Source organism: Anguilla anguilla, chromosome 6, assembly GCF_013347855.1.
Source record: "Anguilla anguilla isolate fAngAng1 chromosome 6, fAngAng1.pri, whole genome shotgun sequence".
Taxonomy (NCBI): Eukaryota; Metazoa; Chordata; class Actinopteri; order Anguilliformes; family Anguillidae; genus Anguilla; species Anguilla anguilla.
The window spans coordinates 36,203,007-36,220,389 of NC_049206.1; the positions used below are offsets into that span (position 1 = coordinate 36,203,007).

Genomic DNA, 17,383 nt, shown 5'->3' on the forward strand with positions numbered 1-17,383 from the left:
TGGCAGGCTCTTCAACCTTAATAGGTTCAAGGCCAAGGGCAAAATCAGCACCGCCACCATCATGGAGCTTCAGTATGCGGACGACAACGCCTTTGCAGCACACTCCGCAGAAGACCTCTAGGGCATCCTGAATGCCTTTGCCAAGGCATACAGAGCCCTGGGCCTAGCCTTAAACATCAAGAAGACCCAGGTCCTACATCAACCTCCACCCAACCAGCCATCCACCCAGCCCACCATAAAAGTGGACAACACCACTCTTTAACCCTCTGGGGTCTAAGGGTAAAATGAGGCACACTGGTGATTGTGCGATGCTCTGACATTTGTGTAAATTTCATCAACTTTATATACAGTGATTCCAAAGTGTTTCATATCTTTGTTTTCAGCACAGACTCAGCTACAATAATATGGCAGCAGTAAGTAGGTCATAATCATGTGTGGATTGTAAACTGCTCTAAAAACACACAAACTGTAAACAGTAGTTTTGAACATGCACAGGAATGTTGTAATAAAGCACACTGAACAATTGTGACTAAGACTTTTGGTCACTGAAATGTGTTCATCAAGGTCTTGGGTATCAAAAGATGACAAAATATTTTAGCAAATCCAATGAGAAATATAAAATACATTGCTAAAAGTTAGTGTTGTGACTACTATTTTTCAACAGCAGGTGAGAATGGGAGGGCAAATGGCCTTTCTGTAATGAATATGCATTGGGTAGGACGACCTGCCAGCTAAGTAGGCTATTCACACCTGGCCGCATGCCTCCCCACCACTAAGACAAAGACTCAGTGAGCCATTTAGAAGACAGAAACAAAGACATCTTTTGATTTTCAGAACATTTATTGAAGCAAACTATACGCATGGAAGATGAGATGAGACTGGTGTACTCTTGCAACGCTTGCGTGGCCACTTAGCTAGTGGTGAACTAGGCCGTGTTTTCTGATCAGCATCTCTGTAAATATGATAAAAACAAAATTGTTAGGAAATGTGACATCAAATCAAACTTTATTTATATAGCACATTTCCTTCAACAGGTGAAAATTAAATGTGCTTTACAAAAAAGGGGCAAACCACTAACTAATGAAAACAAAACTTAGGAAATCTGACATGGTTACATCATATACAAACAAAGAACCAAACAAACACAACCAGACGCAGAGAGGTAGCCTATAATTTTTTCAATGGTTAGAATCGTTTGTAGTGTGGGAATTTACAAGCGCGCATATTAGTGAATATTCCTACAAACACACAGAGAATGTAATACAGCACACATTTACAAATAATGCAAGCTATCAACGAAACAACATTAGCTAAGCTAAATAAACATTGCTATTCCAGCTCAACTACATGCAACTCATCAATAACAATGCCTCAATCTGAAGTAGGCTAGGTCTGTTTAGCTAAGTGGTTATTATATTGCTATTTCCCGAATTTACTTACAGTATGCTAATATCGATTGTGCGAGGACATCAGTTTTAGAATCTTAGCCACGCCACGGGCTATTTATTACCAATATGATCGAAAAACATACAGTCTACCTGATACTTCTAACACAACCAGACGCAGAGAGCCTAGCCTATAGTTTTGAGATGCAATAGTTCGAATCGTTCGTAGTGTGGGAATTTACAAAAAACGCGCATATTGCTGGATATTCCTACAAACAATATTCCTGCAATACAGTACACATATTTACCAATATGATCATAAGAAATATACTTACGCATGAAGTTGATCCTCAGCTGGATCAGTTCGCTGTTCGAAATGACACCGCTCTTCATCAATGTCGCCTCCCGACGGACCATTTTCCAAAATTAAACGAAATGTTCACCTCAAAAGATGTGAATTAGGCGACACTTTGACATTCTATCCCGCTTTCGCAGACTTGGCATTTCTCACATGGATCTCGCATCGCCCCTCCTTTAGTCTCCTTCTATGGAGAGTAATTATAATGTTGTTAACATGTGAATGCGATTTGGGCGGACTTCCTGCTGAGCGAAATTCACATAGTAATGAGTAAAGTTTAACGAAGCATACATGACCTAATTAATCAAATTTAGAACATTTAAAACAATTCATATTATTTGCCAATGGGCGCATTGGAAAGTCGCGATTCTAAGGTTTCTGTCAATGTTTTTGTTGCGTCTGTAAGATAACAGCACGTGAAGTTAATCATCCAAATAGAAACGAAAGTTAATTTCATCTTGTCGAGCTCCGCCGGTCGGAGCTCTCGACCCCAGAGGGTTAAAACGTTGACCACTTCCCCTACCTCGGCAGCCTTCTTTCCTCAAAAGCTGACATCAACTCTGAGGTCAACCATCGCCTGAGTTGTCACTGACTGAGTGTCAGTGGAGCCTACGCCAGACTCAGGAAAAAAGTCTTTGAAGACCGAGACCTAAAGGCCCAAACAAAACTCCTGGTCTACAGAGCCGCTGTCCTCCCCACCCTGCTGTATGGAGCCGAGTCATGGACCACCTACAGCAGGAGCTGAGAGCCCTGGAACAACACCACCAAAGATCCTTACAAAAAATTCTGAGGATCAGCTGGGAGGACAGATGCACCAACATAAGCATACTGGTGGAAGCCAACATGACCAGCATCACCACCACAATAATGCAGCACCAACTCCGATGGACAGTCATTCACATGTCTAACACACGTCTCCCCAAATAGATCCTGTACTCCCAGCTGAAGGAAGGTCAGCGAGCCCCCGGCGGGCAAAAGAAACATTTCAAGGATAATATCAAGACCAGTCTGAAGAAATTCCATATCACAACAAGCAACTGGGAGCACATTGTCCTGGACAGTGTGGTAAATCTTACCATCGCACCTCATAACCCTATACTATCAGATCATTTCCTCATTACGTTCAATATTAAGGCATCAAATCCTCCTGTATCAGAGCCTAGGGCGACATAGCTCAGGAGGTAAGACCGATTGTCTGGCAGTCGGAGGGTTGCCGGTTCAAACACCGCCCTGGGCGTGTCGAAGTGTCCTTGAGCAAGACACCTAACCCCTAACTGCTCTGGCGAATGAGAGGCATCAATTGTAAAGCGCTATATAAATGCAGTCCATTTACCATTTACCATTTTCCTAGACATTACTACAGCCGATCAGTAAACCCTGAGGTTATTCCAAAGTTTTTAAATATGCTTCCGGAGTCATTCCTCTCCACAGAAGAAAAGGCTGATGAAAATGTTGATGAAGCCGCTCTGGACCAATTGACTAACCAGCTAACCCTTACCCTCAGGAACACTCTTGATGTTGTTGCCCCCCTTAAAAGAAGAAACCCTAGTCGGAAAAAGCACACTCCATGGTATAACGATACCACCCGGCCCCTGAAGCAGAAAATTAGAGCAAAAATGGCGGTCAACAAAGCTAGAAGTATTTCATCTTGCAGGGAAAAACAGCTTTCTTCAGTATAAGCAAGCTCTTGCTTCTGCTAGATCTGCCTTTTTCTAAAAACTAATTGAACAAAATAGACATAACCCAAAATTTCTATTTAGCACTGTGGATAAATTAACTAAAAAACAATCATCAGAGTTTTCATCTTATCCCTCCAATCTTAGCAGCAATGACTTCATGAACTTCTTCGATCAGAAAATTGAGGCTATTAGAGACCAGATTTCCAAACGGTCCGAACGGTCTCCATCATGCACTATTTCTGTTCATGTTAATAAACAGCCCCGCACCTGGTTACAACAGGAAGATTTACAGACAGCAGTACTAAGCTGTTTTACGCCCATTAGCATGGTTGAGTTATCTTCAAAACCGACGACCTGTATACTCAATCCTATTCCTTCAAACTGGATTAAAGAACTATTTCCAGTACTAGGCCAGCATATACTAAAAATCGTTAACACATCCCTAGTCACAGGATACGTACCTGAGTCACTAAAAGTGGCAGTCATTAAGCCATTATTGAAGAAACCAAACCTAGAACCCGATAAATTGGAAAATTATAGATCTATTTCAAACCTTCCATTTCTTTCAAAATTATTGGAGAAAATTGTTGCTAAGCAACTAAGTGCATACCTTAGCTCTAACGGTATCCATGAAGTATTCCAATCTGGGTTTAGACCCCACCACAGCACAGAAACCGCACTTATCAAGGTTACAAATGATTTACTACTGTCAGCCGACCGTAATTCTGTGTCGGTTCTTGTGCTCCTCGACCTGAGTGCAGCTTTTGACACAATTGACCATGGAATTCTTCTGGACAGACTCCAGGCCTGTGTTGGACTTCATGGACAGGCACTCGCATGGTTTGGATCATACCTATGTGACAGGAAACAGTTTGTCAAATTAAAAGAAGATGAGTCCAGCTCCTCAATAATGAAATACGGTATTCCACAAGGATCAGTACTAGGACCAGTACTCTTCTCGCTATATATGCTACCACGTGGCAATATTATCCGGGCACATGGCGTACAGTTCCACTGTTATGCGGACGATACCCAGATTTATATTTCAATGAAACCTGGCGAAGCACTGCCGCTTTCACGGTTAGAGGCCTGTATTGTAGATATCAAGGTTTGGATGCTTTCAAATTTTCTGCTCCTAAATTCAGACAAGATTGAAATGTTGGTTTTAGGTCCCAAAATATTAAAGGAGAAATTGTCTACTCTCACCTTAAACTGTGATGGTTGTTTGGCTGAACCTAATATGGTCGTTAAAGACCTTGGTGTCACCATTGATCCTGATCTATCTTTTGACACCCATATAAAAAACATATCCAGAATTGCCTTCTTTCAGCTGCGCAACATAGCTAAAATTAGACATTTCCTGTCAGTCGGGGATGCTGAAAAATTGATCCATGCGTTTGTTACGTCTAGGTTAGACTACTGTAACGCCCTGCTTTCTGGCTGCCCTAATAACTCGTTAAAGAGTCTCCAGCTTGTGCAGAATGCAGCTGCTCGTATCTTGAGCAGAACTAAGAAGTATGAGCACATTACACCAGTACTAGCGTCGCTTCACTGGCTACCCATTAAGCATAGGATAGACTTAAAGGTTTTGCTCCTGACTTTTAAAGCTCTGCATGGACGTGCACCTGTGTACATATCGAACCTGCTCCTACCTTATAAGCCCACAAGGTCACTCCGATCTCAAGACGCAGGCTACTTGGTAGTCCCAAGAATTTACAAGAACCTAAAAGGTGGTAGGGCTTTCTCCTACAGGGCCCCACTACTGTGGAACCAGCTTCCAAAATTTATAAAGGAGTCAGACACAGTCTCAATATTTAAATCTAGATTAAAAACGCACCTCTATGCTCAGGTTTACAATCAGTTGTAGTCTGGAGACAGGGTGCGAGAAGCCTGTAGTCATAGAGCTTTGTAGGTGGCAATCCTTTCCTTACTGTCACCTGTCAATCAACTGTGATCCGACTTTACATGGGCTGGCTCTTGATAGGCGGGTATGGTTGTCTACCCCTCATGACTGCATGGGCTCTCCATCCCTGTCCTAGTAGATATGCAGCCATATTCTACTCCTGGCGGGGTCCCCCCAATACATACCACTGGCACTTTACTCACTGTCTGCTATATTGCAAATTCCCTAATTGCCGTTTCCACCCTCTTCCCCACGCTGCCGGCGGGGCTCTTGCCCCAACCCTCGAGAGTGCTTCGAGAGTCGTCTGGTCTCCCCCACCTCTGCGGTCCCGCCCCTCCTTCGTTATTGCCTCCACCCTGCCCACATCTGACGCCACCTGCTGTTCCCCATCACCGCCACCCGGCCCCACCCATCATCTGAGCCACATCACATATCATATCTTGTGCATAAACTGGCTGACATGCTGGTCACCAGTCGGCACCCTGAGCCGACCAGAGGAGGATGGGTTTCCCCCTTGAGCCTGGTTCCTTCCAAGGTTTCTCCCCATCTGCCACAGGGAGTTTTTCCTTGCCACTGTTGCCTTAGGCTTGCTCCTGTGGGGGTTTAGGCTAGGGTTGTCTGTAAAGCGTATTGTGACAACTGTTGTAAAATACGCTATACAAATAAAATTTGATTTGATTTGACAGGCGCTCCTGGAAGAAATCCGTACAGGAAGGAGCTGCCCGTCATGAAATGGAACTCCGCTGTGCCACAGAGATAAAGCAACAGCACCGCAAGGAGAGAGAGAAAAAGGCTCAACCACCACCAACCACCACCACTCTCCCCTGCCCATACTGTACCAAAGTATGTGGATCGCGGATCGGCCTCCACAGCCATCTGAAGACCCACAAGTAGACGACCCAACGGAGAGAACAGTCATACTCGCCTCGAGTGACCCCCAATGATGATGGTGTGTGTGTCCAAAAATCATGAAAACAAAAGTGAAACTTAACGTACGCTGCAGTGGATAACAATTAAATCCTCCACCTAGCACACACGCTTCACAACTCATACGACTGCGTTGGAATTTTTATTTTAAAAAAGTACTTTAAAGTTCATTATTCTTCCTGTGCATCTCCTGTGTGTCCCCACCTCCCTTTCTCCCTGGTGCATGCTTAAGGTGCTCCGAAGCATGTTGTTTGATCATCTGCTCGGTTGCGTCTTTTCCCCATTTCATTACTGCAGCTGCAAGAGTTGAAAAAGACAAAAAATTATAAACGTGCAAAGGCAACCTGTAGTCATACCCCAAGTCCACATATGTGTATGTAAAAATATCAAGGTTTCAATCCCTTGTACATCCCACCTTCCCAGCTTTTGCACTACCAACTATACTTTAACCTAGGTGCGACACGCTGCTCAGACTTTGTTATCCGTCTGAGCCACGCTTAAAAGTCGTGCCTAAAATAAATTCTATGGGTCTTGTTTTTTCTGCACAAACTCGTTGAATAAAAACCTAATTCAAAAGTCCAAAACAAAAGTCTCAGTCATACACTGTATAGATGCTATCTGTCGCTAGACCATGAGACTTGTTTTGGTAAATGAAAAAAGGGGAGACACATCATATCCCACGTGATCAGGAAGCAGAAGATCATGAGAAATCAGAGATGCGAAACACAGAGATATTAAAATATAGGATTAGCCGATAAACGTGTAAAAATATAAAATTCTGCTGAGTGTTTTGACTTGGAAACTTACAATGGATGAGATAAAAATGCTACAATACAGGACGTGGTCTTGAATTAGGTTTTTATTCAACGAGTTTGTGTGAAAGAATCTACTTACCTGAAGGCTCTGATCACTGCAGTTACCCTGTAAGAAGTCAAAGGGATGTGATTACTCATGAGCATCTAATATAAAGACGCTTGCTCTGTATTCATGTTACATTAAATATTTGTTCTGTAGAACATTATTAAAATCACATGATTGTGTTAATCCGTTTTGTATCGCCTAAAATTACCATTAAATGAAAATGCACATTTTAAAACCTAAAATTAGAGATGAATGCTTGCTACATCGGTTTTATTAGGAAAAAAATATCACTCCCGTGCTTTCTTGTGTGTCGCAACGTTATGTCGTTAGCCAGATTCATCCTTGCGTTTGCAAATAACTATGAGTTAAATGTTACCCATAACATGTGGCACGGTTGATAAAAACAATAACGTTAATGTTAGCTCGTTTCTTGTTGACTTAACATGCCATTCCATCATGTAGGACGGCTAACGTACTAGCTAGCTAACTAACCTGGTACCAACATTTTTAAAAACTAACTTAACAGTTAACGTAGCTAGCTAACATTAAAACCCTAGCTAGCTAGCTAATGTTAGCTTGATGTGTTAGTTCGCTAGCTTATTGTAACTTAGTTATTTAGACAATGCTTGTTCAGTCGCATCTGCTAATGTTACAGTTGTGAATATTTTCTTATGCTATGGCAGTTTTCAAAAGTAATGGCCGGTTAGCTCCTAACGCTAACTATGACTGGAACCAAATAATCTTAACCCCTTCGCGCACATGCCAAATCTTGCCAATCCTTGCCCATTTAGGGGGTACCCTATTTAAAGCTTTATATCTCCAGATGTGAACACCACAGAGACTTGAAAACTGGCTTAAATGAAGCAAGACATTTGTACAATTTACAATACTAACACAGATTAGTTTATATTCATCATTTTGGAAGAAATAAAGTGCCACAAATGCAATTGTCTAAACAAGAAATCAAAAATGAATTTGCACTATTTTAGTTTGCAATGAAATACTGAGAGATTGCATATATACAGCAGGTTAAACTATACATGTGCTGGATCAAAAACTTCTTGACCACAGGTTCATAAAATCTAAGGGTGAATATGTAGAACTACTAAAGATCTATGAAGCAAAAATGAAGCAGTGTACTCAGCGTCTCCAAATCCATCCAAAATTTCTAAATTATGCATTGCTGTAAATCACAACATATTCATGTATTTCACTACAAATCAACTGTTTTGAGTCAAGAAACTCACTGTTGCACCATTACAAGCTTTCAGTCAGTACAGTGGTCTAAAATATCTACGGGTCCAGAAAAATATCCAAAATCTCTCCAAAAATGAATAAAATGCTTTTTGTCCATTATAAAGCATATAAATGAGCCCCGTATGAAGGTTTAAGATGAAACATTGCAATCAGATTAAAAAATAATGCAAAAATATTGTCATACAATGTGGTACAATACCTAAATGTGTAATAATTAACTCTTGTATGTATTTCTATACGCTGTACTATCGTATGTTTTCTTGTATGGGGATGGGTCGACATGTTTGGGCAATGTTCCAACTCTCATGTCATCACTGTTGCATGCTTCACAAAAACTATTACACTACTAACTAACGCTTACATTACAGTGTGAAATATCCACATTATATAGTACCACTAGCCTATTTAAAGACACTCAATTTAAAAAATAACATATATAACTGAAATATTTTGAGCAGTTATACTTACATAGCAATGATGAAATCTTATCTATGTTCAGTAGATGGAGATAGAGACAGTAAATCAATGATACTGTTCTATTCGCTTCTGTTTTGCTCCAGAAAACAATGTCAGCTAGGTCTATCAGAAAACATATGGCTTAGCTATGCCCAGAAGTCCTCAAAAATGATATTATTTTACAAGAAATTACGAAAAATCGTTGACTGTGTTTCGTTAGGTGCAGTGTCTTTTACTGCTACCACAGAGTGAATGTGATGATAAGAACATTTTCGTTTACGCTCACCTATAAAACGCTATTCCAAAAGCAAAATGTTTCGTTAGAAAGCTTAAACTCTGACCTACTGAATAAATGAATTGTCAATCAAGCCAGACTGTAATAAAAAGGGCGACAACGCCGTAAACAACACGTGTGGTATTACACACAGCTATTTTGGAAGGTACACAGGCATCACAAATGCATGTATATTTAGGGGTCCAAGCAGCAAAGCTGGTGGAACCCTATTGTATCTGTTCGGATAATTATAATTATTATTATTATTATTATAATTATTATTATTATTAATTATAAATTGTTTTTTTTTTCTCCGCTAAAAGTGTCTGAGGCTCAGCAACCATAAGTCCTAGACCAACCAAATTTGTTAGGTGGGTTCCTATGGCCTCCCACTACTCAGGCACTACAAATCACCTATGTTGGCCTGATGGTGGCGCTATAACAAAGGGTAATGCTGAAATGGACATAACTCCCACACCATAAGTCAGATCAACACAAAACTTCATCGATCGATGCATCTGAATGTGCTCTACAACTTTTTGCTATTGGGACCACCTATGTCCGCCATATTGTTTGCTCGCCATTTTGACTTTTTTATTAGTTGTGGCGCGGAAGTGCTGCAGCTCTACATATAAGTGTTACGACATGCCATCTAAGTTCCTTCATGGCAAGCGGTTAGGAGACATCCATGACAACGCAACTAAGTAATCCGACACCGTCGGGTCTAGTTTGTCAGCGGGGAAGCAGTGGAAGACAGTGCCAGAGTGCGTGCTACTAAAAGTTTGTTAATAAAAGCTTTTTGAGAGGATGAATAATTACTTTTCCTTGGCATGAATTCGTTTGAAAACAATATCGGTTAAGTTTGTTTAGTCTTTGAATCCGTCATTATACTGAGAAAAATCATGTTCCGTCATAGCAACAAGATAAACCCAAGATATGCCAATACAGCAGTGAAAACGCTGCTCACTGAATAACGAAATAAACGAGACAATGTTTTTAAAAATGATACCATGTGACATTCTACAATCAATATCTGGGACTAAATATAGAATAAATATACAACCTTACCATTGGTTTTACATGTAGAGATGTCCCTTTTGAGACTGATTGGTCATATATTGACTTGGAAATATACGCGCATTTGTGATGCCTGGGTAGCCTACCTTCAAAAATAGCTGTTCGTAATACCACACCTGTTGTTTACGGGTCTGATTTTGCTTTTGGAATAGCGTTTTATAGGTCAGCGTGACCGAACATTTTCTTATCATCGCATTCACTCTGTGGTAGCAGTAAAGATGCGGCACCTAACGAAACGTTGTCAACGATTTTTCATAATTTCTTGGAAAATACTATTATTATTGAGGACTTCTGGGCATAGCTAAGCCATATGTTTGCAGATAGACCTAGGCTATCTGACATCGTTTTCTGGAGCAAAACAGAAGCGGATAGGACTGTATCATTGAATTACTGTCGCTGTCTCTATCTACTGAACACAGATAAAATTTCATCATTGCTATGTAAGTATTACAGCTCAAAATATTTCAGTTATACGTTATTTTTTAAATTGAGTGTCTTTAAATAGGTTAGTGATTATATAATGTGGATATTTCACAATAATGTAAGCGTTAGTAGTGTAATAGTTTTTGTGATGCATGGAACAGTGATGACGAGAGTGTTGGAAAATTGCCAAAACGTAGTGGACGGTTGAAAATTGTTTTCATATCGTCCCATCCCTGTCCGTCATTATACTGAGAAATAGCTAAACCATTTTTATTGATAGTATTTGAGTTTCTCTGCAAACACATGGAAACACGCTGGTATAATAAAACAAAGACGGTAAATATAGGCTAGCCTATATATATATAGTCCGCTTTGTTCCGTTGCTGTCATAATATAACAAACTTTCTTGTGTCTACAGCTGCAGTTTCTCGCTGCAATTACTAATATTGAATATAAACAAAAGACGCAAATTATGCTGTAGTCTGCCAATATCGAAAAAAATAATACTGTAGTGTGTTAGAGTCAAGGATGTACAAAGTTAGGGAGGTATACAGCTTTAAGGAGGGTGCACTGCTGCCTGGGAAATGTGGGTGGAGTTTAGGGACAAGACGGCCCTTCCTCTGTGTGTATTTAGTCTGTGAATTGAGCTGTGAGAGTAAGAAGTGTCTGTCTAGAGGGCGTAGAGAAGACGAGTTTACGAAAGTTGGCTTGGTTTGTAAGCGTGGTTGTGGCCGACAACAGCCATAATAAATGCACAATTCATGTAAACTGTATCGGAGACTCTTTAATAGTAGCAAATGCTGCAACTGGTGTCAGAAGAAAACTAAATCGTACATTCGGTGAACCAGTGGGCTAATGCTAACTTTTGCTGGACATTGTCTTGTTAGCTTTGACTATTTTTACTGCTGTGAGATGGAGCATTCAGTGCGTATTAAGATGAAGGAGGAGGGCAGGGATACCTACACGGGTGCCGCGAAATGGTCGGGAGGACAACGTGTGGCCTGGGACGGTCGTCAGAGGGGCACCGAGGGGAAACGAGAGCCGACACCCATGGGTTTAGCTGCTGCCAGGGGCTCAGAGGTTGGCCACTGCTTCGCGCCTCGTGCCACACCGACGGCGGGGAAGGTGGGCGGAGCTTCTGGCACAGATGTAAACAAAGATGGCAGCGCCCTGGAGCTGCATAAGCCGGTAGGCATAAAAACACCTAAATACGCCAAATTGGACTGGGAGGCTTTCCAGGCCCAATTCGAGCTATTAGCACGGGCGAGCGGTTGGTCTGATAAACAGAAAGCCCTCCAACTTGCTCTTTGTTTAACAGACGACGCGCTATCTTCCCTGCTGCTTTTGGATCCTAGCAAGCGGGCTAATTATGGCGTGTTATCCGGCGCGCTCCGGTGTTTTGGACAATGTTTTCGAGCAGAGCTCCTGCGGTCTGAGCTGCATGGCCGACAAAGATGTGCGGGTGAGCCGCTGCTAATGACTAATGACTAATGGCTAATGACATCGAAAGTTTGACGAGACGGGCGTACGCACACACGCCATCTACTGTGCAAACTGAGCTAGCCCGCGACCAATTCATCAGGGCGCTCCCCCCAGCTGACCTGCATGTCCATACCCAGCTGGCTCACCCACGCACCCTGCCTGAAGCTCTGGAGTATGCGCTGGAGAGGGAGATGGTGATGGGAGCAGCGCAGCACGGCGCGGTTACGGACGCCTCCCCAATAGTCAGATGCGGAGGAGTGCGAGATTGCTGTCCAGAAACCGGCGTGGCTGGAGGAGATGACTGAAATGACCACAGACACAGACTCGCCTCTGCTGGGGCTGTGGCCAGGCCGGACACTTGGTAAGGAATTGCCCTGCCCTGGCTAAAGTGACGGGAAACTACATGGGGGCACAATAGGCGGGACGCTGCGTACCTCCACACCAAGGTCCCGTTCACCACCCACGCAAACCAGCCATGCCACACAAAGAAGCAGGGGCAGGGGGCAGGCAGGAAGTTGTGGTGGGGAGGATTTCTATTTCAGACTTTTGCCATGTAGTGAATATGAGGCCGCAGGACCCGCAGCGCATGAGGGAGCTGGCAGCGGGAGCCCACAGATGCTGTGTGGGGGATGTGAGTATGCCGGCCATTTGCGGATACCCAGTACACCCCAGCAGGAGCAACTGTGGCAGCTGCTGATTGAATTCCAGGACTGCTTCTCTTGTGAAGAGGAGGAGCTGGGACAGACCTCTCTTGTGCAGCACTCTATCGATACAGAGGACGCTGTGCCCATATGGCAGCGCCCACGGCACCTCCCCCTGGCCAACAGGAAGCGGCAGAGCAGGTTCTAGTGAAAATGTAGCGTACAGGCATAATAGAGCCCTCTGAGAGCCCCTGGGCATCACCGGTGGTCATGGTGCCAAAGAAGGGGGGTGAGTGGCACTTCTGCATGGATTACAGGAGGCTTAATGAGGTCACCAAGAAGGACTCATACCCCCTTCCACGCGTGGATGAATGCCTGGATCTGGTGGCTAGTTCCTCCTGGTTCTCTTCACTGGACTTAAGGAGTGGCTACTGGCAAGTCCCACTAGCTCCTGAAGCGTGACCCAAGACCGCGTTCTGCACAGCGAGGGGGCTATGACAGTTTAAAGTGCTTTGCTTTGGCTTGTGTAATGCGACGGCCACATTTGAGCCCTTAATAGAGAGGGTGTTAGCTGGGGTTCCGCAGGCTGAATGGCTGTTTTTTTTGGATGACATTCTGCCCCACAGCAGCTCGTTTGATTCAGTGGTGGCAGCACTGCGCAGGGTGCTGGAGAGGATCAAGGGGGCGGGGCTGAAGCTACACCCCAACAAGTGCAGGCTACTGAGAAGGGAGCTGACCGTCCTGGGGCACCGGGTAGGCAACGAGGGTATTGGAACTGCAGAGGAGAAGATGCGCACTATACGGGAGTGGCCCACCCCTACAGACCAGAGGGGGTTAAAAAGTTTTTTAGGGTTGGCCTCCTATTACAGAAAGTTTGTGCATGGGTTTTCATGCATCGCGGCCCCCTTGCACAAGCTACTGCAGAAAGACCAGCAGTTTATATGGGCAGAGGACTATGAAACGGCTTTTCGCACACTGCAGCAGGCCCTGACAAGCGCACCCATCCTGGCGCCCCCTGACCCCCAATTACCCTTTGGCTTGGACACTGATGTGAGCGGGGAGGGGGTAGGCACGGTCCTGTCACAGGTATGGCCGGAGGGGGAAAAAAAGTTGTGGCTTATTATAGCAAAGCAATGAGCAAAGCTGATCAGCGGTACTGTGTAACTCGCAGGGAGCTGCTGGCTGTAGTCTTTGCCATCAGATACAAGTATTATCTGTGCAGCCGGTCCTTCACCGTACGCACTGATCATGCCTCTTTGCAGTGGCTGATAAAGGAGCTTGTTGGCTGGAGGAGTTACAATACTACAAGTTCACGGTGACCCACCGTGCAGGGGAGCAGCATGGCAAGGCAGACATGCTGTCTCGTCGGCTATGCAGCACAGAGGGCTGCTGATATTGTGACCGCAGGGAGGCCAGGGAACATGAGCTGGTCCTGGGGGCGGACAAACAGGATAGAGAAGGGTGCGGGGCGGCCATCTGGGAGAGTAGAATGCTACAGGGGGTGGACACTACAGACTGGTCTGTGAAGCAGAGACAGGATCCAGACCTGCAGCCTGTGATGCTGTGGGTGGAAGCGCAGAAGCGACCGCCATGGGAGGAGGTTGCAGCCCTCTCTCCACAGACAAAAGGGCTGTGGGCCAAATTCTGGACCCTGCGGATGCTAGATGGGGTCCTCCAACGAGCCTGGGTGGAGCCAGCAACCGGGGAGAAGAGTTGGCAGGTGGTGGTGCCCAGAGGAATGCAGGAGGCGGTTCTCAGAGCCATACTCTGCAGGCTCGGGTCACTTTGGTGTGACAAAGACGCTACGCCGCCTGCATCTAGTCTTCTACTGGGGGCGACTGAGGGGGGACGTAGAGGACTTTTGCAGGTGCTGCGACCTCTGCACAGCTCGCAAAGGCCCACAGCCCACCGATTGTCTGGCAGTCGGAGGGTTGCCGGTTCAAACCCCGCCCTGAGTGTGTCGAAGTGTCCTTGAGCAAGACACCTAACCCCTAATCTGCTCTGGCGAATGAGAGGCATCAATTGTAAAGCGCTTTGGATAAAAGCGCTATATAAATGCAGTCCATTTACCATTTAGAGTATCGAATCAGTATTGTTTAAGTTTCAAGTATCGTTTCAGTATTGAGATACCAAACCTGATATCGGCATCAAAGTCAAAATTTTGGTATCGTGACAACACTAGTCTGATACCGTTTTTAGTTGCGGTGCGGAAGCGCTGCAGCTCTACATACACGCCGGGCCATCTAAGTGTTATGATATGCCATCTAAGTGTTACGACATAGTAATGGCCTTTACGGCAAGCGGCCAGGACACATCCGTAGCGACACAACTAAGTAATCCGACAGCGTCTCTTAGCACAAAATTGGCCATAAGTGATCAATATTTAATACAATCATCATGATATTCAGTAGATATGTTGGGTGAAGGTATATGATCATGAGGACAAAACCATTTTAAAATTACTCCATAGGGGCTCAATAGTGTCGATACTTGGACCCCTCCCAATTCCGCTTGCAGCTTTAATTCACAAACGGTTTGTCCAAGACAATATATGACCACTCAGTCTCAAAAGGGACATCTCTACATGTAAAACCAACGGTAAAGTTGTATATTTATTCAATATTTAGTCCCAGATATTGACTGTAGAATGACATGGCATCATATAAAAAAAACTTTTTCTTGTTTATTTCGTTATTCAGTGAGCAGCGTTTTCACTGCTGTATTGGCATATCTTCGGGCTATTGTCGGGTTTATCTTGTTCCTATGATGGAATATGATTTTTGAGTGGTGAAAGAATATTTTTATGAATGCCAAAATAGACAATGTTGTCCACTATGTCATGGGTGGGGGGGTGTAGTTGTAGATGATACTGCTGGGAGGGGGTGCGTGTTAAATAAATGACCAGATCGACAATGGTGGTGCTGCGAAACTCCGTATTCGGCACAGTTGTTGTGTATCGTCTACTAATGAAACTAAAACAACGCACACGTTCTTTGCCTTACTGCAACAACGGTCCTTGCATTGCAACCTGTTCAAGAGGCTCCACGAGTAATGTCACTGCTGCATGAGATGATCACGCGCGCCTCAAGTGTGCCGTGCACGAAGTTTAGCTTGAACTGTGTGCGCTATTTGAACATAAAGTGAGCGTTTCCTACTTTGTTAAGTGTTTAGAGATATACAGAAACTCAGTAATTTGTTTAGATAGTGTCGGACAAGCAAGGATTAATTAAGAATATGTTTATCTTCTGAATCCAGCGGTTCCAACAACAAATTCCTTGTTAAGATGTTCAGCACTCTGAATACTGAACCAAGTGATATTGCATGCTAGAACCCCTCACTTAACCTACATGTAAAATATATTTTATTTGATTTAATTTAATACTTATGTTTAAAATTAGAATTATCAATTAAATCACCGAATTCATTGATAGGCCAGTCTACAGTGCACTGGTGGAATCAACCAACAAGTCAAAACAAGCTCTATCCCAGGTTTTAAGATTAAATTATTTAATTCAATAAGAAGCAGTCAATTATATTAATTAATTGAAAACATACATTCTTTATTGAATGCAGGCACTCTACTTCTAAATTACACAACAGAAGACATACAGCAAAACATTAAACAACTAACATAGAAATACCAGAAAATAGAGAGAGAGAGACGGATAAGAGAGAGAGAGAGAGAAACGGATCAGCCAGACCTTGCCAAAGTATCACCCACTTCCAGTATAAGCGCCACAAGGAAACCAGCTAAAAGCACACAACCAAGGAACCACCACCAAAATAAAAAGAGGAAAACTTCTTCAAGACTCTGACACTTACGCAACACAACCCTTTTTCCTGTGGCAATCTTAAACACCTTACCCAGCATGGCTTGAGGATGTTTTGCCCTGATTGGGTGATGCTGAGTCAAGGTGTAGGATAGAAGGGAAGGGGGGTCAGACTAATTTATGACAAGGACTGGCCTACCTAAAGATTGAATTTAGACTTACAGAGGACATGGGAAAGGGAAATGTTAGGCATGTAGGGTCTCCGACCCCCAATATGGTATCCTGTGTCATTTGGTTTGTCTCTTTGGAGGGGGTGAGACCCATAGATTGTCTGCCTAGATTAGGGTATCAGTGGATTTTATATTGCCCCAATCACATTTGCTTTGATGCTTGTGACGGGGAGGCCAGGCCACATTCTTATTTACTGTTTCCCTCTCTAAGGCCAAAATCTAAACACTACATATCCTACAATAGCGAGTACTAATATCATTCATGTGTTAGCTTGCCTTTAGCCGCCATTGCGACAGGATACGATGATTTGTCATGCTATCTGCCATGAGCATTAAGAGTATTCAGTTACAATAAGATGGCGGCGCCCGTTAAAGGGTAACTCATGTTTCTGTAGACGGGGTCATTTCTATGTTCCCAGGGTCCTATGTTCCCCAAATTTATATGGCACATAATGGGAAAATGACAAAGGGTCCTATGTTCCCAGGGTCATATGTTCTCCAGCTCTACATGAAATCTTATCTGTGTTCAGTAGATAGAGACAGAGACAGTAAATCAATGATTTTCTGTCTTACTCCAGAAAACGATGTCAGCTAGGTCTATCAGCAAACAAATGGCTTAGCTATGCTCAGAAGTCCTCAATAATAATAATATTTTCCAAG

The 17,383-nt window shown here is 43.6% G+C and overlaps 1 protein-coding gene across 1 annotated transcript in view; it reads right to left on the reverse strand.

The window, feature by feature from the left end:
• Positions 1-6,465: 6,465 nt before the first annotated feature.
• LOC118229065 (keratinocyte-associated protein 3) overlaps positions 6,466-17,383 on the reverse strand; it is a 37,694-nt gene continuing 26,776 nt past the window's right edge. Inside the window, exons 7-8 of the mRNA XM_035420735.1 lie at positions 7,147-7,173; positions 6,466-6,549 (exon numbers count right to left, since the gene is read on the reverse strand). The gene's annotated coding sequence lies outside the window, so the exon portion shown is untranslated. The remainder of the gene's footprint in view (positions 6,550-7,146; positions 7,174-17,383) is intronic.